Genomic DNA, 22314 nt, shown 5'->3' with positions numbered 1-22314 from the left:
TCTCCCCAACACCAGGTAGTTGAGCGATAGAGAACGCAGGCATGCGAACAAAGAGAGGTCCAGCGAGGTGACTATGCGCTGACTGTCTACCAGAAGAAAAAAGGACCAGATCGAAGTGAGATCCAGGTGTGCTTTATTTTTTTAATTTCTTTTCAACTTAAAATAAAAGTACAGGCTGGCAGTGGACTCGCCGTTTGCTGGGATTTGAACTCAATACGCAGAATATGTGAAAATCTTTTTATCCACCCTGTGCAAGGTAAGGACACAGCAGGTAGTGTTGCTATGGAGAAGACTTGAATGTTAAGTGTGTGGCTGCTGAGTGACAGGTGACCTGAAGTGCTCAGTATCATTCATATAAGCATGCTCTGATCATTAGCATCTCCTTCATTGTTGGAATTTAAAGGGTCATTTCACTCCAAAAACAACGTTTGTCAGGAGTTATTAGACTTCAGACCTGGAAAAGATGTTCTGTGCTGATCTTGTCAATTCATCTGTGGTTGAGGCGTAGACAAAAAAACAATCCAACTACTGTATAAAAAATGAAGCCAATTAGAGAAGGGTGTCAAAACCCCAAGCTAAGCCACCTTGCCACTGTTCAGGCACCCAGGGAGGCCAAGCAGTACTTCATATATCTGGCGCTAGGAGTTCATCAAGGATTCCCTTGGCAGCAGTCCCAGCCTCCTCAAGCCATTATTTACTCAATGAGCCCCCTTTTCCTGGAGCTCTCCTTGGTCTGGAGTTGGGCCCAGAAAGCCCTCCCTCTTCTCCCCTTTGAACAGTGAGCACTGCAGGGAAGCAACCCCTCAAGATGTCCTCCTGCCCAGCACTGGCAGCCATGAGGACAGCTGACCTTGGGGCTGGCGGACTTCCTGGTTGTCATAGTGAAAAGTGATGGTCTCCAGCATTGATCCTTGGAGAACCCTCGTAATTGAAGCCAACAGGCCGACACGTTCCAGCTGAGACTACTGGTACATGTAGAAAGTACTTGTGATGGTTCTTTTTAACGGGTTGTTGGCAATCATTGAAATGTCAGTGTTGTTGTCATCATTGATGTAAGGATTAGGTTTAAAATATTGAAGAAAGGCAGATGGATAGATTAGAGGAAAGTAGATTGACCACAGGGTTTATGGTTGGAGTAGGTACGAACAAATTCACAAAAATGTACTGACAAAGGTCAGGCATCAAATGATTTAACATTTGCTATGTGAACTGCCATTGTCATATTGTTTCAACATTCTATTGTCCCACAAGCTGCTTATCGAAATGTCGGTGAAGTCTGTATTAAAGCTTGATTATGGTTCAATATGTCTTCAAGCAGCCATGATTGTGTATGTTTGACTTAACATGGCTGTAGACTGCTGTAGCACTGCTACTTGTGGACTCCATACTGCCCCTACCTGAGTTTGAGTTGATGGTGAATCATGGGTGGCCGGTGGCACCTTAATTGGGGAGGACAGGCGAATGGTAATGGCTGGAGCAGAGTAAGTGGAATGGTATCAATACATCATCCATGTGTTTGATGCCATTCCATTTGCTCCGTTCCGGGCGTCATTATGAGCCGTCCTCCCCTCGGCAGCCTCCTGTGAAGGCGATGCCCTAACTACTGCTGTTCACAGGAAATCAAGCCACTCTTTCACAGACCAGCGGTTCTTCTCATTTCCACTGATTGCAACCTAATTACAGCCATCCAATTAGACGTTCATGGCTAATTGTGTCCCTTGTCTGGCTCTTCTCTTCGCTTGGCGTCGACATTTGCACTCCGCCTCGAAGTGTTGTCTTATCCACGCTGGAGAGCCTTGAAGAGCGGCAACGATACAATTTGTTTGCAGAGTCTGTGATTTCGACGCTTGTTTTGCCATCCCCTCAGCAGCGGAAGCTAAAAAGGAAATGCCGCTTCAATTCCACGTTTTCTCTGGAAGCGCACTGTCAGATGCTTCCGTAGTCCGCCTTCTCCTCCTTTGTGCCCTTCAAATGAAGGCTGGAATCAGTGAAACCAGAGCTCCCTTTCCACTGTTTGCCGAGCAGCACACCTTGATTTCAAAGGAACGGATAAGATAAGCCATGGCGATGGTCGCTTTTGACTTGATTTTTGATATGCCCAGCTGATCCATTGAAATATGCAGACTGAACCGGTGGATCAATAGATTACACCTTCAGACAAATTCATTTGGTCCTTTATTCATATCTGGTGCTTCATTCGTAGTAATGACAGATATTATTTTGACCACGTCAAGAAGGCACCCGTTCGTATGATGATGATAGAAATTTATATTCCTGTATATTCATGTTGGTGTAAAATGAGTATCTTTTGAATTAAGCGAAAGCAACGACAATAATGTATCTCATCTATTAGCCTGGAGAAAACAAAACAAAAAGACACAACTGGCCCTGTACCCCCTCCAATGAAAGAACTCCATCTGCATTACCTATAATCTCACATGAAGTGTAAAGTCGAAACCACTTTCGTCATGCATATCTGGGCATTGCCATCCCTTCAGTCAACATCTTGCCTGTCACAAGTCCCAGTTTCCCTAAAGAATTTGTCAAACAATCGTCCTACACATTGTGATCTTAGTACTGGCAGCTACCGTTGTGCACCCATCATCAATGTATCCATCCGCCAACATTTCCACAGCTGTCAGTCACGGCTGTGTGGTAATCTGCCTTCATCCTCCATCTGTCTCTCTCTTTCTCATTCCCTCTCTTTTGCTCATTTTCCTGTTGGACACGGGTGCACAGAGGGAGGAATTCTCAGTGACATGGTGCAGTCAGAATATGCACACAAAGACAAACAGCACAACATTGCCCCGACATCTGTTCCGTCGGACTCTTCTCAGGGGGTCCAATCCTGTGGGGTCATTTGAATGCCGTTCTGCCAGAGCTTGTCTAGGTGAATATAATCCAGTGTTGTTTTGTCATTGGCTGGGCCTATGAGGTGGTGACAGTATTTTGACCTTTCACCTTAAAGGTCAACAGCAGGTGGGGTCATCCAGAAAGGTTTAACAAACAAAACAACTAAGTACATACATCGATGACATTTGAGAACTCCTCAGCACCAAATTCAGGGGTGCTTTGTGGAGATGTAAACCATGGGAGGGGATAGAGAACGAAATACGGTTTAAAACCTGCTGTGGCATATTCTAACTTCTCAAGTACCTCTTATACACCACCCATCTTGTTAAGGTGGTTTCCTGTTTAGCCTGTTCGTTTCACCTGCGGTAGCTATGGCGACTGCAGAGGGAGCACAAGCCACGCAGGCCTAAAAATAGGACCATGTGAACCAGCCAGAGTTAATTAACAAATAAAGAGCTGCTATGATTAGCCTGGGCGGCTTTTCACATTAAAAGTCCTGTGAGGGAACCTTTTCTTTTAGCAATCAAAGCTCGCAAATATGAGTGTCACTCTTACTATGCAATGTTCAGGCTATGCGTTCCTCTACCACCTTGCTGGGTCATAAATCAGCTGTCAGTTTCAGTCTCAAATCTTTCACTGTTTGACTATTGACACAAATTGCATTAGCTTGAATAGTACCTCTGCCCCATTTATGTCTGTCTCAAAGTGAAGATAATTGGATTCACTCGAACCTAGAACATCGAGTGTAACCATCTCCCTCCAAATGTGTCTTTCTCCAAATTTACACCGAAAAAAATGAAACACAACCTGCAACAATTTCAAAGATTTTACTGAGTTACAGTTCATAAAAGGAAATCAGTCAATTGAAATACAGTCATTAGTCCCTAATCTATGACTGGGAATACAGATAAGCATCTGTTGGTCACAGATACCTTAAAAAAAAGTATGGGTGAGGATCAGAAAACCAGTCAGCGTCTGGTGTGACCACCATTTGCTTAGTGGAGTGCGACACATCTCCTTCACATAGAGTTGATCAAGCTTTTGATTGTGGCCTGGGGAATGTTGTCCCACTCCTCTTCAATGGCTGTGCACAGTTACTGGATATTGACGGGAACTGGAACACACTGTCGTACATGTCGATCCAGATCATCCAAAACATGTTCAATGGGTGACATGTCTGATGAGTATGGAAGAACTGGGACATTTTCAGCTTCCTGGAATTGTGTACAGATCCTTGCGTCATGAGGCTGTGCATTTTCATGCTGAAACATGAGGTGATGGCGGCGGATTAATGTCACGACAATGGGACTCGGGATCTCGTCACGTTATCTCTCTCTGCATTCAAATTCCCATCGATAAAATGCAATTGTGTCCGTAGCTTATGCCTGCCCATACCATAACCCTACCACCACTGTGGGGCACTCTGTTCACAAGGTTGACATCAGCAAACCATTCACCCACACAACACCATACATGCTGTGTGCCATCTGCCCAGGAACAGTTGAAACCGGGATTAATCCGTGAAGAGCACATTTCTCGAGCGTGCCAGCATCCATCGAAGGTGAGCATTTTCCCCTCTGAAGTCAGTTACGATGCCAAACTGCAGTCAGGTCAAGACCCTGGTGAGGACGAACACGCAGATGAGCTTCCCTGAGACGGTTTCTGACAGTTTGTGCAGAAATGATTTGTTTGTGTAAACCCAAAGTTTCATCAGCTGTCCAGGTGGTTGGTCTCAAACAATCCTGCAGGTGAAGAAGCCGGATGTGGAGGTCCTGTCCTGGACTTACTGCCAAATTCTCTAAAACGACCTTATGGTAGAGAAATTAACATTCAATTCTCTGTCAACAGCTCTGGTGGACATTCCTGCAGTCAGCATGCCAATTGCACGCACCCTCAAAAGTTGAGATACCTGTAGCATTGTGTTGTGTGACAAAACTGCACATTGTGGCCTTTTATTGTCCCCAGGACAAGGTGTACCTGTTTAGTGATCATGCTGTTTAATCATCTTCTTGATATGCCACACCTGTCAGGTGGATGGATTATCTTGGCAAAGGAGAAATGCTCACTAACAGGGATGTAAGCAAATTTGTCCACAACAATTTGGAAAAATAAGCTTTTTCTGTATATGGAACATTTCTGTGATCTTTTATTTCAGCTCATGAAACATGAGACCAACACTTTACATGTTGCATTTATATTTGTGTTCATTATTACAACGGTAAACTGTGTTCTCCGTAAGTGAAGAGTAAAACTCTGACGCTAATGAAGTTAGCAAGTATACCTGTAGAAAACTGCCCCACAATGCATCCCTTCAGAGTAGAGAATAATGGGCGTTGTATTGGACAGTGGGACAGAAAACTATTAGATCAAGGTTTTTCTTCAATGGTTTTACTGTTCTAAAACGAAAACTCAGATCTGCTCCCTGGAATGATTGAGATAGCATGAAGCACAGACAAGACAACATTTATCCACGCCTAACATTTAACTTCGGACATATTATTTCAGGGGGTTCTTAACTCGTTAAAATGGAGAAATATGCACATAGTTATTCAATGTAAACCATTGGTAAGCTGACTGCAGTATACACATCTGTGTGTTTGCATGTATATCCATTAAATATTGTTATGTGCGTGTGTTTAATATCCAGAATTTTCATTTGACATGTAAATCTCTCAAAATATTTGCTCAAAATATCTCTTGGATCTTGACCCTTGTAATGACAAAAGAGCTTCATGGAGGTGGAAGCACTCAGAGACAAGACGCTGAGAATCTCCCTATTTTCCCCAATTGAGTTGCTCGCTCCTGTCGTTTTTAAATGACCGGTACAGACGTGACGAAAGGTAATCAATACTCTGTGTTGGAGGTCACCGGAAATTGGTCTGGAATCAAGATCTGTGGTGAGATTTCCAACGTGACCTTGAGGAGATTGGTGAAGATAGCTGGCGGGGCGAGACAGGTGGGAGTAGATTGGGTGAGGAGTCACTGCTTGTGCCGTGACCTTGGATGTGTCATTCTAGGTAGAGACGGAAAGGCTCTAGTTGAACCAATACAGGATGGACAGTTAGCTGATGAAGGTATACCAGCTGTAATGCATGGATCTCTACTTACTACTTACCTACTATGTGGTTCTGAGGTGAATGATCAGCTGGTCTATTTGTGTAGTGGAGTTAGTGATCTACCCTCATATGATGAGTAACCGTGAATGAGACCTGAGTACGGTTAAGTAGCTTCCCAAGCTAATAGCTAGGCTTTAGCTGAGGAAGCTAAGTCCAGTGGTGTGCTGATGCCCCCAGATTCAAACCCAATTGGTCATACCAACACTCAACCCCACACTTAACGGGTATATTTATAGTCCTGTCTGATGTAGCTGAGGTAATTGCTGGGTTGGTGTGTTGGCGGTCGCAGTGACCGCCTTCTTGTCTGAGACCGGAAGACAGCTGTCTTCGGGGGGAGATGACCATCCATTTAATCAAGTGGGAAGTATCGCTCTCTAAGCACATATCAGTATTGTTCATGCATTCAAATCCCAGGGATAAGTATCCCCTAAGTGCGGGGCATCAAATTGCCTTTGGCATCATGGTCATAAAATGGTATCTGCACTGTGGATGTGCTGTGGGAGTTACGGTGCAATGACAGGGCTCCGTGATGTAATCACCACTATGTGATAACACTGATGACAATGACCATTCCTTCTAATGTTCAATGTCTCGGGACAGAGGGTATTTTAGCCCTTTCACACTGGCCATAGTTAAGGTGATGAGATTTGTATTCATTTATGGGAGGGCCATTGTCCTGCTGGGTGTGAACTGAACAAAGTCGCTTTTTCTATTCCATGGTGGAAATAGTGAGTAGATCAAGGTGTATTTCCAGTTTACAATGCATCTTGCTAGAGGATGTTAGCCAGTAATAAGGAACCAATTTGTCTTCAATAATGTATACTTCCCTACTGTTTTAAAGTAAAAATAGGAAAACCCATCACTATTGTTCAATGTTCACTTCACCAATGTCCTGACCTCACTGTTTGAGTACAGTTTCACCTCAATTAATTCCATCCAACCCGTCTTTGTGAAACCTTAGTGAAAAGGAAAAAAAAACATCCAGGTACTTTAGACGCTGTTACAGTGCAGCAATCACCTCAGTGTTGTTGTGTGTATTGACATGACTTTCCCTCCTGGGTGAGGATCAAAGAGAGCCCCCCCCTCTCTCCCACCAGAAAAGGAAGGGGGGAAAGAGGGCCGGTCTTATGACTTTATTGACTGGTTGTAAACTCTCTTTCTGGACCGGCAGTATTGAACAAAGGAATCTGATGTGTGTAAAGAGAGAATGTGTCGCCAAAACACCAACATCCAAAAGGGGATAATTAAACAAAATTTCTAACATAAAGAATGTGGGAAATGGTCGGTGGAGATCCAAACAATGACTTATGTTGTATCATTTAGGATTTTGTGATGTCACTAACGATGGTATAACAGAGACATTCTAACTTTAACCTGTTAGGGATGATGCAGAATGTAGTCCCAGTGCAGGAACATCAATCAGCGGAAATTTCAGAGCGCCACCTATAGTTTTCGATAAAACTCAAACTTTCATTAAAACACACATGCAAGGTACTGAATTAAAGCTACACTCGTTGTGAATCTAGCCACCAAGTCAGATTTGTAAAATGCTTTTCGGCGAAAGCATGAGAAGCTATTATCTGATAGCATGCACCCCCCAAAATACCAGAACGTCACCTAAACAACAGATTTTGCGGTAGCCGGCGCTACACAAAACGCAGAAATAAAATATAAAACATTCATTACCTTTGACGAGCTTGTCTGTTGGCACTCCTATATGTCCCATAAACATCACAATTGGGTCTTTTTCCCGATTAAATCAGTCATTGTATACCCAAAATGTCATTTCATGAAGGCCTGTCTGATCCAGGAAAATTCCGCTTTACAAGACGCAACATCACTTTTTAAAATGACAAAAGTTGCCTATAAACTTTTACAAATCACTTCAAACTACTTTTCTAAACCAACTTTAGGTATGAATAAACGTTAATAATCTATCAAATTGATCACGGGGCGATCTGTATTCGATAGCAGCAAGTCTTGAAATCATACTCCATGTTTTCACTTTCATAACATCCTGCGGTGAGCCCCAAGACAGGAAGTGCCTATACATCATCTAACCAAGGATAAAGCAGCCAAAAAATGCCAGTACTGGCGACATCGTGTGGAAGCTGTAGGCATTATAATGGGGACGTCGTTTTTTGTCTGTCGCCTTAGACAATACATTGACTGGCGGATGAATATTTTGTTTGTGTTTTTGGAGAACAGTTTTCCCTCGGATTTTTACTCCTAAACACGTTCTTGTCACGCCTTGGTCATAGTGTTTTGTGTTTTCGTTATATATTTGGTCAGGCCAGGGTGTGACATGGGTTTTGTGTTGTGTTTCGTATTGGGGTTTTGTAGGATTTGGGATTGCGTATGATTAGGGGTGTGTCTAGTTAGGCTTGGCTGCCTGAGGCGGTTCTCAATCAGAGTCAGGTGATTCTCGTTGTCTCGGATTGGGAACCGTATTTAGGTAGCCTGGGTTTCACTTTGTATTTTGTGGGTGATTGTTCCTGTCTCTGTGTAGTTTCACCAGATAGGCTGTAAATTAGGTTTCGTTCCGTTTGTTGTTTTGTATTATAATAGTTATTTCATGTATCGTCATTTTCTTCATTAAAGACATGAGTAACCACCACGCTGCATTTCGGTCCTCTCTTTCTACAAACGAAGAACGCCGTTACAGAATCACCCACCACACACGACCGAGTGGCGTGGTTACAGGCAGCAACAGCAGGAGCAGCGAAGGGAGAACGTTATGGATAGCAGAGGCCGGGAGTATACGACGTGGGAAGAAATAGACAGGTGGGCGGCCGACCTAGAGAGAGTGCAGGAGCCCGCCTGGGATTCGCTGGAGCAATGCGAAGAGGGCTATAGGCGAATGGAGTCAAAAAGAAAAACCCGGTGGCGCAGAGCGAAAACCGAAAGTAACCCCCACATTTTTATTGGGGGAGGGCTCAGAGGGAGAGTGGCTGAGTCAGGAGTCAGACCTGAGCCAACTCTCCCTGTTAATCGTGAGGAGCAGCTGCAGTGGGAGAGGCTGCACCACTTGGAGAATTGGACATGGGAGGAAGAACTGGACGGAAAAGGACCCTGGACTCAGCCTGGTGAATATCGCCGCCCCAAGGAGGAACTAGAGGCGGCTAAAGCGGAGAGGCGCTGGTATGAGGAGGCAGCACGGCGACGCGGATGGAAGCCCGAAAAGCAGCCCCAAAAAATTATTGGGGGGGGCTATATGGGAGTATGGCTATGCCAGGTAGGAGACCTGCGCAAACTCCCTGTGCTTACCGGTGGGCTAGAGAGACCGGGCAGACACCGTGTTATGCTATGGAGCGCACAGTGTTTCCAGTGCGGGTGCATAGCCCGGTGCGGCACATACCAGCCCTTCGTATTGGCCGGGCTAGAGTGGGCATCGAGCCAGGTAAGGTTGGGCAGGCTCGGTGCTCAAGAGCTCCAGTGTGCCTGCACGGTCCGGTCTATCCAGAGCCACCTCCACACACCAGTCCTCCGGTAGCAGCTCCCCGCACCAGGCTTCCTGTGCGTGTCCTCGATCCAGTAGCACCAGTTCCAGCACCACGCACCAGGCCTTCAGTGCGCCTCGCCTGTTCAACACAGCCAGAGCCTTCCTTCCCTCCTACGCTGTCGGAGTCTCCCGCCTGTTCAGCTCAGCCAGAGCCTTCCTTCCCTCCTACGCTGTCGGAGTCTCCCGCCTGTTCAGCGCAGCCAGAGCCTGTCTCCTCTACAGTGCTGCCGGAGCTTCCGACTGTTCGGAGTCAACCAGTCTCTTCCAGATCTGCCAGTCTGCATAGAGCAGCTAGATCTGCCAGTCAGCCATGATCTTCTAGATCTGCCAGTCAACCAGAATCTTCCAGATCTGCTAGTCAACCTGAATCTTCCAGATCCGCCAGCCAGCCAGGATCTACCGGAGCCTACTACCTACATGAGCTTCATCTCAGTACTGGGCTTCCTCTCAGTACTGGGCTTCCTCTCAGTACTGGGCTTTCTCTCAGTACTGGGCTGCCCCTCAGTTCCGGGCTGCCCCTCAGTCCCGAGCTGCCTCAGTCCCGAGCTGCCCCTCAGTCCCGAGCTGTCCCTCAGTCCCGAGATGCCCCTCAGTCACGAGCTGCTCCTCAGTTCTTTGGGGTTCTGGGTGAGGACTATTAGGCCATGGTCGGCGGCGAGGGTGGATTTTCCCAGGACGCGAAGGGGAGGAACTAGGACATTAATTAAGTAGGGTCCACGTCCCGAGCCGGAGCCGCCACCATGGACAGACGCCCACCCGGACCCTCCCTATGGTTTTGAGGTGCGTCCGGGAGTCCGCACCTTAGGGGGGGGGGGGTTCTGTCACGCCTTGGTCATAGTGTTTTGTGTTTTCGTTATATATTTGGTCAGGCCAGGGTGTGACATGGGTTTTGTGTTGTGTTTCGTATTGGGGTTTTATAGGATTTGGGATTGCGTATGATTAGGGGTGTGTCTAGTTAGGCTTGGCAGCCTGAGGCGGTTCTCAATCAGAGTCAGGTGATCCTCGTTGTCTCGGATTGGGAACCGTATTTAGGTAGCCTGGGTTTCACTTTGTATTTTGTGGGTGATTGTTCCTGTCTCTGTGTAGTTTCACCAGATAGGCTGTAATTAGGTTTCGTTCCGTTTGTTGTTTTGTATTATAATAGTTATTTCATGTATCGTCATTTTCTTCATTAAAGACATGAGTAACCACCACGCTGCATTTCGGTCCTCTCTTTCTACAAACGAAGAACGCCGTTACAGTTCTGTTATAGCCACAGACACGATTTAACCAGTTTTAGAGACTTCGGAGTGTTTTCTATACACACATCTTATCATATCATATATGCTTTTGTCACTTCTAGGTTAGACTACTGCAATGCTCTATTTTCCGGCTACCCGGATAAAGCACTAAATAAACTTCAGTTAGTGCTGAATACGGCTGCTAGAATCCTGACTAGAACCAAAAAATTTGATCATATTACTCCAGTGCTAGCCTCTCTACACTGGCTTCCTGTCAAAGCAAGGGCTGATTTCAAGGTTTTACTGCTAACCTACAAAGCATTACATGGGCTTGCTCCTACCTATCTCTCTGATTTGGTCCTGCCGTACATACCTACACGTACGCTACGGTCACAAGACGCAGGCCTCCTAATTGTCCCTAGAATTTCTAAGCAAACAGCTGGAGGCAGGGCTTTCTCCTATAGAGCTCCATTTTTATGGAACGGTCTGCCTACCCATGTCAGAGACGCAAACTCAGTCTCAACCTTTAAGTCTTTACTGAAGACTCATCTCTTCAGTGGGTCATATGATTGAGTGTAGTCTGGCCCAGGAGTGGGAAGGTGAACGGAAAGGCTCTGGAGCAACGAACCGCCCTTGCTGTCTCTGCCTGGCCGATTCCCCTCTTTCCACTGGGATTCTCTGCCTCTACCCTGTTACGGGGGCTGAGTCACTGGCTTACTGGGGCTCTCTCATGCCGTCCCTGGGGGGGCGCTCACCTGGGTGGGTTGATTCACTGTTGTGGTCGGCCTGTTCCAGCACCACGCCCCTGGGTTGAGCTGTGGCGGAGATCTTTGTGGGCTATACTGCCTTGTCTCAGGATGGTAAGTTGGTGGTTGAAGATATCCCTCTAGTGGTGTGGGGGCTGTGCTTTGGCAAAGTGGGTGGGGTTATATCCTTCCTGTTTGGCCCTGTCCGGGGTGTCCTCGGATGGGGCCACAGTGTCTCCTGACCCTCCTGTCTCAGCCTCCAGTATTTATGCTGCATTAGTTTATGTGTCGGGGGGCTAGGGTCAGTTTGTTATATCTGGAGTACTTCTCCTGTCCTATTCGGTGTCCTGTGTGAATCTAAGTGTGCGTTCTCTAATTCTCTCCTTCTCTCTTTCTTTCTCTCTCTCGAGGACCTGAGCCCTAGGACCATGCCCCAGGACTACCTGACATGATGACTCCTTGCTGTCCCCAGTCCACCTGGCCATGCAGCTGCTCCAGTTTCAACTGGCCTGGGCCCTCAGGACCATGTCCCAGGACTACCTGACATGATGACTCAGTTCTTTGCTGTCCCCAGTCCACCTGGCCATGCTGCTGCTCCAGTTTCAACTGTTCTGCCTTACTATTATTCAACCATGCTGGTCATTTATGAACATTTGAACATCTTGGCCACGCCCTGTTATAATCTCCACCCGCACAGCCAGAAGAGGACTGTCACCCCACATATGCTTTGTGTTTCTTATCTTTTGGTTTCTCTCCGGAGGACCTGAGCCCTAGGACCGTGCCCCAGGACTACCTGACATGATGACTCTTGCTGTCCCCAGTCCACCTGACTGTGCTGCTGCTCCAGTTTCAACTGTTCTGCCTTATTATTATTCGGACCATGCTTAGGTCATTTATGAACATTTGAACATCTTGGTATTTTGTGGGTGTTCTGTTATAATCTCTACCCGGCACAGCCAGAAGAGGCTGGCCACCCCACATAGCCTGGTTCCTTTAGGTTTCTTCCTAGGTTGTTATTTCATCTAGGGAGTTTTTCCTAGCCACCGTGCTTTTACACCTGCATTGTTTGCTGTTTGGGGTTTTAGGCTGGGTTTCTACAAACACTTTGAGATATCAGCTGATGTACGAAGGGCTATATAAATAAATTTGATTTGATTTGATTTGATATGCATATACTATATTCCTGGCATGAGTAGCAGGACGTTGAAATGTTGCGCGATTTTTTACAAAAAGCTGCGAAAATTTGCATCATCCCTAACAGGTTTTAAGAGCTTTCACAATGTATATGTCAGAATTACATCTAAATGTTGTAAAAATTACACGATTAAATACGGGACCACTTTTGTGAAGTTAGCAATGTAATTTTAGCCTTCTAACTGAGATAATCGCGTTTCATATTAACCTCTGCCAAGTCAGTAACCACGCCCATGTGAGCACAGACATTGTAGCAACGTGATGGAACCGCCCTCCAACGCGAGTGCTTAACCTCATAGTCCACCAATACCGGATCCGGGTTCGTGACTACGGCTCAATCTCATTAGCATAACGCACAATGCGAAAAAATATTCCTCAAAATATTTAACCTCTACACATTAACAAGTAAAATAGCTCAAATGAAAGATAAACAAGTTGTTTATCTACCCAGCAAGTCAGATTTCTAAAATGTTTTACGGCGAAAACATAGCACATATTTATGTCAAACCACCACCACAGACATAGCTCATTTGCATAGCCAAGTAGGAAAAAATATGCAATCAACAAACGCAGGATTAAAAGAAAAATCATTTCACTAACCTTTTGAAATCTTCATCAGATGACAGTAATATAACATGTTACACAGTACATTCATTTTTTTTCAATAATCTGCAATATATATCCACAAATCTCTGTTTACAATGACGCATCGTTCAAAAAATGCTACTAAAATGTCAGGAGAAATGCCGATAGCTCCGGCAGATAACGTCAGCTAACAAGGAATACACATCATAAACTTTGACTAAATATGCATGTTTTACATATGTATAGGAAGATACACTTCTTCTAAATTCAATCGCTGTGTTACATTTATTTTTAACGTTACAGGTTGCGTTCACTAGGCTATACTAGGAGTCGGCGCTCCAAAATTAGCATTATCGCTCCTCTATCTTGGAGTCGACAGAAACCCAAATTTACCACATAAATATTCCCTTACCTTTGCTGTTCTTCCATCAGAAGACCTGGAAGGGATTATACTTACCAAACCAGCGTTTAGTTTTCAAGTCTGTGTCTTTCGGTTCTCAAAATAGCCACATTTCGGTCTAAATGTAGGCAAAATTCAAGTGGATGCGCACCAAAACGTCGAAATTATATATTATATGTCGAGTAAACTTGTCAACCTATGTTCATAATTAAGCTTTAACATGTTATAAAGGTGCACAGAAATCGTGAGGACGAACAGAAACACACACGTCGTTTAATCGATCCTGAAGAAAGGACATCACCCGGCCAGAGCGCGCGTAACAGTCACCTTTTTTTTCGTGTGGCCGAGAGGTTTCGGCTCGCTCAAACTCCCGTGAGCGCGCGATTCTCACAATGAGAAGCCCCATTGAAAGCAGGCTTCGCGCTGAACACGTACAGACTGTTCCCAGAGCGGTAGCTGTTTGGGAAGTGCATGTGAGATGACGTCAAAGTTGGGCCAACTTTTTCCATGACAAGAGAGCATTTGGGAGAATGCATGCCCTGAGAGTTCTGCTTTACATAGAGACAAAATTTAAACGGTTTTAGAAGCTTTAGAGTGTTTTCTATTCAATAATATTTTTTATATGCATATATTAGCAATTTTGGGGAAAAATATTTCCAATTTACTATGGGCACGCACTTTCTCCAACAGGGGCAGTATAGAGCAATAGTTCTAAGAGGTTAAAAGGACTTGCCAATTAATTAAAATACCAGACCAGAAAGTGTGGAGAAGTGGCTACACGTTGAAATGGTTTAAAACTACCAGTCCAGAAAATGGCAAGACTCAAACTCTTGAGTGAAGAAGATAGTGACTACATCGGAACATTCAGTCTGCAGCTGTTTAAGTACTTTAGTCTAGTAAACTCAACCAAGACCACCGCGTGTGTACCACTGATGTAGCCAGTCTAACAAACACTCAGAGACAAAAAAGCCTACTACAACTGAGAACATTGTGACCTCTGGTGGACAACCAGAGACTTACACAACCAGAGACTTATATCGAACTACTCGCCATAGACGGACAGATCTCTCAACAGAGAGATGACAAAGGCATACAAGCGTAAATATATGTGTTGCATTTTTTTTTGAACGAGCGGTCGTTCATGTGCAAAGTATTAATTTTCCATGAACATAGCTTCCACATTTATGTTCAGCCCACTCTCTTGGTCTCTCCCACTCTCTTTATCTTACCCCTCCTCTTCCATTATTTAACAAGCCATCATATCAGGTTAGTCCACTAGGGACTTTTCATTGCATTGATAGTAATCATTTCAAAGTGTTCCATGTGTGTGTTTATGTATTTCTGTGTGATAATTTAGTTAGTTAGTAAATAAATAATTAAGCCAATTTGTGTATCACTGAATCACCATTCAGACAGACTAGGGTTCAGAATGAGACTGATATGAGGTCATAATGATTAATGGTTGACTGGTATGATAATGATATATTCTGATATATTCTTAAGTTAATTTGGGAAACAGTAACTCATTAAACAAACGTTTTCCATGGTGCCCCAAGTTACTAATGAGTTAATTGTTAAAACATTTTTTATTTTATTTTACCCCCTTTTTCTCCCCAATTTCGTGGTATCCAATTGTTAGTAGCTGCTATCTTGTCTCATCGCTACAACTCCCGTACGGGCTCTGGAGAGACGAAGGTTGAAAGTCATGCGTCCTCCAATACACAACCCAATCAAGCCGCACTGCTTCTTAACACAGCCCGCATCCAACCCGGAAGCCAGCCGCACCAATGTGTCGGAGGAAACACCGTGCACCTGGCAACCTTGGTTTGCGCGCACTGCGCCCGGCCCGCCACAGGAGTCGCTGGTGCGATATCCCTACCGGCCAAGCCTTCCCTAACCCGGACGACACTATGCCAATTGTGCGTCGCCCCACGGACCTCCCGGTCGCGGCCGGTTACGACAGAGCCTGGGCGCGAATCCAGAGTCTCTGGTGGCACATTTAACCACGTAATAATTAAACATAGTTAATTGGATAAAATAGCCATCATTACGTTAATGATAGTCTTGTCATGACAGTATTATAACATGAATTTGGATGTAAAAGGATAAAAAAGTAAGCATGAGGTTTGGAAAAGTGTACTAAATACATTAGTTGTTTAACATTTTTACATACGCTCATATCCAGAACGACTAATGGGTCGATGGGTACATCGACCCATTTTTTTACCTAGTCGGCTCAGGGATTCGAACCAACAACCTTTCGGTTACTTGCCCAACACTCTTAACACCTAGGCTACCTGCCACCCGTTTAACTGGTAAGAAAATGGGCCGTCTTTCAGCTGTCTTGTTTTCTATCTTAAATCATGCAATTAAAGTTCTACAAATAAGCCAACAACTGTCTCAGCAGGAATATTCAGTTTCAGGGTGTTAAATATTGCATATTTGTATCATTGACCATTGTAAAGCATTTTTTTACGTCGAGGAATACGTTGCATAGTCCTAATATACTTTGCTCTTTACCCTGCATTAACCCTGAAGGAGGGGACAAGACTCCTTCTCTAAGTGGAACAACATTCAAAAATAATCTACAAATAGTTCCTCCCTGGAACAATATCGTTTGCACGAACTGCTGCTAGGGCGTGGGGGCCATATGGAAATATCACCAGGGTTAAATGTCAAGATGTGAGAGGCAGGGGGACGTGGGAATTGGTTTAGCAGGGGAAAAGGATTGGTTTATTTACTTGGAAGAGGAGTCATCCTCTGACATTTGTAGTAGTGGACGGATATAAATGCTGGGTTTCAGATACAAATAATAATAATACATTTTATTTTAAATGCTTTTCAAAACACCCAAAGTCACTTTGCCTACAAGATAATAAGCCAGTTTAATTAAAAAGCAATAAAAATAACACATTAAAATGAGCAAGTAAATACAGAAATTCAAATACAAATATTCACAGTAAATGTATATGAAATATATTGAAAGATCTAGAAAGAATCTCTCATCTACATTTAAATGCATTGCACCTTGTGAAAACAGCAGAGACCACGTATTGTTTCCAATAGAGGAAATTCAGCATGAGTGGGGAAGGTGCATAGAGTTGTCAATGGGGAAGGTGCATAAAGATGTCAATTGGGAAGGTGCATAAAGATGTCAATGGGGAAGGTGCATAAAGATGTCAATGGGGAAGGTGCATAAAGATGTCAGAGGGGAAGGTGCATAAAGATGTCAATGGGGAAGGTGCATAAAGATGTCAATGGGGAAGGTGCATAAAGATGTCAATGGGGAAGGTGCATAAAGATGTCAATGGGGAAGGTGCATAAAGATGTCAGTGGGGAAGGTGCATAAAGATGTCAATGGGGAAGGTGCATAAAGATGTCAATGGGGAAGGTGCATAAAGATGGTGGGCCCCATGTACTTACCACAAATGTCTTGTTTGCTAAGTTTGCCAAATTGTACATTACTCTGTTACTCTTTTTTTGCATCTGCATTAGCACAGTATACATGATCTCAATTCTAGCTCCAAGACGGTGGCAATTTGAAAAAAACAAAAAAGTAGATTGTGCTGATTTACTGGCACATGGACCATGTTGTGCGCCATAATTTACGAACTCTGTGGGTAGTGCTAAAAACAATTATGTAATATCTGCATTCTTTTATCTTTATGCACGTTCACCATTGCCTGTGGTTTTGAAGGCTTGTCCTTTCTAGTAATTATATTTCTATGGTTTTCACACAGTAGAGACGATGTTGCTTAGGGTCTCACTTTAATTACACAAGTCCAATATTTTCAGTGTGCCCCCGAAGCCTTCTTTTAATATTTAGCGTTTTGCAATATTGTCCTCACAATGTTTCTCATTTCAAATGCGCATCCATTACTGCAAATTGTTGCTGCAAGCAGTCAGCAGGCACAGGGTGTATGAGGCATAGATGTGAAATCTGCAGAAATCAATGTAGATGTTTAAGACAAACATCTAGAAGTATTTGAAAATCCTATAGAATCAGGCCTACTGTACAGTGACTTTGGAAAGTATTCGGACCCCTTGACTTTTTCCACATTTTGTTAGGTTACAGTCTAATACTAAAATTGATTTAATCGTTTTTTCCCCCTTATCAATCTACACACAATAAAACTGTTTTTTAGAAATGTATACAAATTTATTATAAATAAAACCCAGAAATATCACATTTACATAAGTATTCAGACCCTTTACTCAGTACTTTGTTGAAGCCCCTTTAGCAGTGATTACAGCCTTGAGTCTTCTTGGGTATGACGCTACAAGCTTGGCACACCTGTATTGGGGAGTTTCTCCCATTCTTCTCTGCAGATCCTCTCAAGCTCTGTCAGGTTGGATGGGGAGCATTGCTACTCAACTGTTTTCAAGACTCTCCAAAGATGTTTGATCAGGTCGGGGCTCTGGCTGGGCCATTTAAAGACATTCAGAGACTTGTCCTGAAGCCACTCCTGCTTTGTCTTGGCTGTGTGCTTAGGGTTGTTGTCCTGTTGGAAGGTGAACCTTTGCCCCAGTCTGAGGTCCTGAGCAGATTTTCATCAAGGATCTCTTTGTACTTTGCACCGTTCATCTTTCCCTCAATCCTGACATGTCTCCCAGTCCCTGCCGCTGAAAAACATCCCCACAGCATTATGCTGCCACCACCATGCTTCACCGTAGCGATGGTGCCAGGTTTCCTCCAGACGTGATGCTTGGTATTCAGGCCAAAGAGTTCAATCTTGTTTACTTCAGACTAAAGAATCTTGTTTCTCATGGTCTGAGAGTCTTTAGGTGCCTTTTGGCAAACTCCAAGCGGGCTGTCATGTGCCTTTTACAGAGAAGTGGCTTCCGTCTGGCCGCTCTACCATAAAGGCCTAATTGGTGGAGTGCTGCTGAGATGGTTGTCCTTCTGGAAGATTCTCCCATCTCCACAGAGGAACTCTAGAGCTCTGTTACAGTGACCATTGGGTTCTTGGTCACCTCTCTGACCAAAGCCCTTCTCCCCCGATTCCTCAGTTTGGCTGTGCGGCCAGCTCTAGGAAGAGTCTTGGTGGTTCCAAACTTCTTCCATTTAAGAATGATGGTGGCCACTGGGTTCTTGGGGACTTTCAATGCTGCAGAATTTTTTTGGTACACTTCCCCAGATCTGTGCCTTGACAATCGTGTCTCTGCAAAAATGTCTAAAAACCTGTTTACGCTTTGTCATTATAGGTTGTTGTGTGTAGATTGCTGAGGATTTAAATATATTTAATCCATTTTAAAATAAGGCTGCAACGTAACAAAATGTGGAAAAGTCAACGGGTCTGAATAATTTTCAAACGCACTGTATATGAAAGCCTGGGCTTTTAAATAAATCACTAACATCAAGTTCATGTTGGTTTGTCAGTTTTTTGTCTGATATCACCCTGAAAAGCTTTGAAGAAATCAATGGATGACTGGCAATCAAACTGCGGTCCTTCCTGCTAAGTGGCAAAACTAGATTTTCTGTCGCTCACAACTAATATTTCATAGTGCCATTACCCTTCTTCGTATCAATATCCCCATCTTCACAGATAACAAATGGATGCTGTTTAAAAGCCTTTCTCGTTTACTCTGGTCATTCCGCTCTTCGTTTCCAAGGAGACAAGGAAGAGCCTTTGGCTTTTATTTATCGCCATATATCAAGTTGGGGAAGTGATAGAATCATAAATAACATCACAGTGAAAATAGTGGCACACTTATTGCTCTTAAAGCACGAGGGGGCAGCCTAGGGATTTATTGCCAGAATTATACAGTACAATGTTAAATATAGTAGAGCAAGGAATTTGTATGTGACATACTTTTCTTGTTTTTCAGCTTTTCTGTCACATCCTGACCTTAGTTCCTTTTTTATTTTGGTCAGGGTGTGAGTTGGGGTGGGCATTCTATGTGTTATTCTATGTTTTTGTATTTCTGTGTTTGGCCTGGTATGGTTCCCAATCAGAGGCAGCTGTTTATCGTTGTCTCTGATTGAGAACCATACTTAGACAGCCTGTTTTCCCACTATGATTTATGGGTAGTTGTTTTCTGTTTTGTGTTGCTGCACCTCACAGGACTGTTTCATTTTCGTTTCACTCTCTTTGTTATTTTGTTTAGTGTTTCTGTTCTAATAAATATAACATGAACACTTACCACGCTGCGCATTGGTCCGATCCATCCTATTCCTCATCAGAAGAGGAAGACAATCGTTACATTTTCTGAGCAGGTGGTTTAGATTATCAGCAGATGTGATAAAACGCGGACGCCTTATGATTGGATAATGGTTATATGGATTTCAACCATTTCAAAGAGTGCTGCATAAACTGTGTGGATGAGTACCTTCAATATTCTTTTGACACCTTAGGTGAAAAAATAAATCACATTTTGATCCCCATTATCCATTTCATTTCTCAAAGTCATCTAAACTCTGCATCCATTGTAATACTTCTCCAATACTTCATCAATAGACAGAAATGATACATTAGATGATACTAATAAGAGTGAAAATATGTCAGTCATTTAGTTTGACACTGATTCATCTAGACTTGGCTTTAATTCTTCTGTGAAGAGGACAGCTTGCACATTGACCTAGAGTAGCGACACTCCTGAACGCCCTGTCAGCTGTCAGGCCAAAGAGACAAGGCCAGCGCTGCTGCCTCCTGAGTGAGTGAGACAGACATTTCCCTGTTCTCACATCGCTGGCACATTGGCATATTGGCAGCGGGCGCTGGAAGGCGTTGGGCCGGACACCAGAGCTCAGCGGGGCTAAACCCCAGGCCCAGGCTGCCTTGGCCTGGCATGCCGCGTCGCTTGGCGCCTGGTTCACCCATGCTAGCAGGCTTCCTCTCTGCTCTTCCTCTAGCTGTTCCAAGCCTGGGTTAGCTAGCATTGCCTACCGCAGAGTGGGCCCTCTGTCCCGGCCTGGCTAGCATGGTGCTGTCTTCCAGGGTGAACTGCAGGTCCAAGCTAGAGATGTGCAGGGTCAACATCACCCACGAGTGTTTGTGTGTGTTTGTTTGTAGGGGTATAAAAGTGATTAGTGTCCATTTTTATGCCGTATTTAGTATGTGTGTTCGCACACTCTCAAGTGTGTATATGTATTCTTGTCAGCCATCATATTTATCACAAAGAAGTCACAGTAGTTGTAAGGGCAGCATGTCCTAAACTCTCAGTGGATAAAAAATACAATCTTACAAACGTTCCAGCAACTTTTCCTTTCCTCGTTCCCTCTCTTCTCGCGCTCTCACAGTCCCTGTGTGCACTACGTCACCCAGCAGGCTCTCTCTACAGTTTAAAAGGCCTCTTGACATTCTGAAAGATGCGCGGCTGGAAACGTGGGTAGGAGAAAAGGCAACATAGTGTGGGTGTGTCTGTTTGCTTGCGTGTGTGTGTGTCACCTCCAGACGCTGCCAGGTCGTACAGAGTGTGAACCGACAGATTCTCCGCCCTCCCTCCCTTTGCTCACTGTTACTGTGACAGTATAGCTGTCGGTGTCTCTACAGAGAGTGTGAGACAGACTTTACCCAGTGGCATCAGACAGGTTGGTATTTTGGAGACATAGAGGGGGAAGGGGGCTTAGGTGGAGATATGTCAGTCTAGCAACATTTTCATGTTGAGCAATTGTATCTCAGTTGGCCTGCTGAGCTGATTTATGTAAGTCCACTTCATAAAGAAGTTATAATAATACAGAGATTTCTGAAGGCAAGTACCAAATATCAGGCTTGCTGGTGAGAGTGAATATTTACTGAAACTGAATGTACTGAATGGATCTGTAGTAACTTGATTCTAATACCCTTTTAACATCTGCACATGTTTTTCAGGGCTTCTAAATTAGAATTCAGTTGACGTGCACTCCAATAGCATTAGCATCTAACCAAGCATACTGTTCCATGGAATGTCTTGATATCATCCCTACCCTGGCAAAAGACCCTCTCGGGAATAAGAGGGTGAGATAGGAGCTTTATCGAAAGATTGTGTGGATCCTGCCAGACAGGGAAAATGACCCCAACCTTCTATAGATAGGAGTATTGATTTTACACATTACAATGTGGACTGGACACAAACAATCAGATTTATGATTGTCCTACATACTGTACGTGCCTCATATAGACTATCCCTCTTTACAATTAAATAAGACATTTTTTTTCCCCACAGTACAGAAGGGACAGAGTATGTTATTTAATAGAAAGTCCATTGCTATGAACATTATATTCTTCATGGCTCTGAAATATAGCAGTGTATATGTGTTACTTAAACGTCTCCGCTTACAATTCAGATACACTGAAAGACTGCGATTAAATGATGTGATAAAGAGTTCTATTTCCCTACGTGCAGACATTTGAATATGGTTTCTGTAGCGGCGTTACTGCATGCTATAAGGTAGTGGTGTCATTGGGTCTGGGGATGTACCCGTCTCCAGGCTGCCGTGATGGAGAACACCTGTCAATCAGCCCACAGACGCATCTCCACCCACAGCACCTCTGGCGAGGCTCTTGAAGTCACGGAACGTATTAGTAGGAGCATGTTCAGATCACCCAGAGGAAGGGACTTAGTATGCGCACGGTGTGACCAAGAGATATACAAGCCCAGGGTTTATAGCCACACTATAGATCTAAGTCTGGCTCTGCATTGCTGTGTAGCCACGTAGTGAACAACAGACAATAAATAGTAGATAGAAACCTAAATTTAACTATGCTGGATATGTTTT

This window comes from Oncorhynchus nerka, linkage group LG4, assembly GCF_034236695.1.
Source record: "Oncorhynchus nerka isolate Pitt River linkage group LG4, Oner_Uvic_2.0, whole genome shotgun sequence".
NCBI lineage: Eukaryota > Metazoa > Chordata > Actinopteri > Salmoniformes > Salmonidae > Oncorhynchus > Oncorhynchus nerka.
This window is presented reverse-complemented; position numbering follows the sequence as displayed.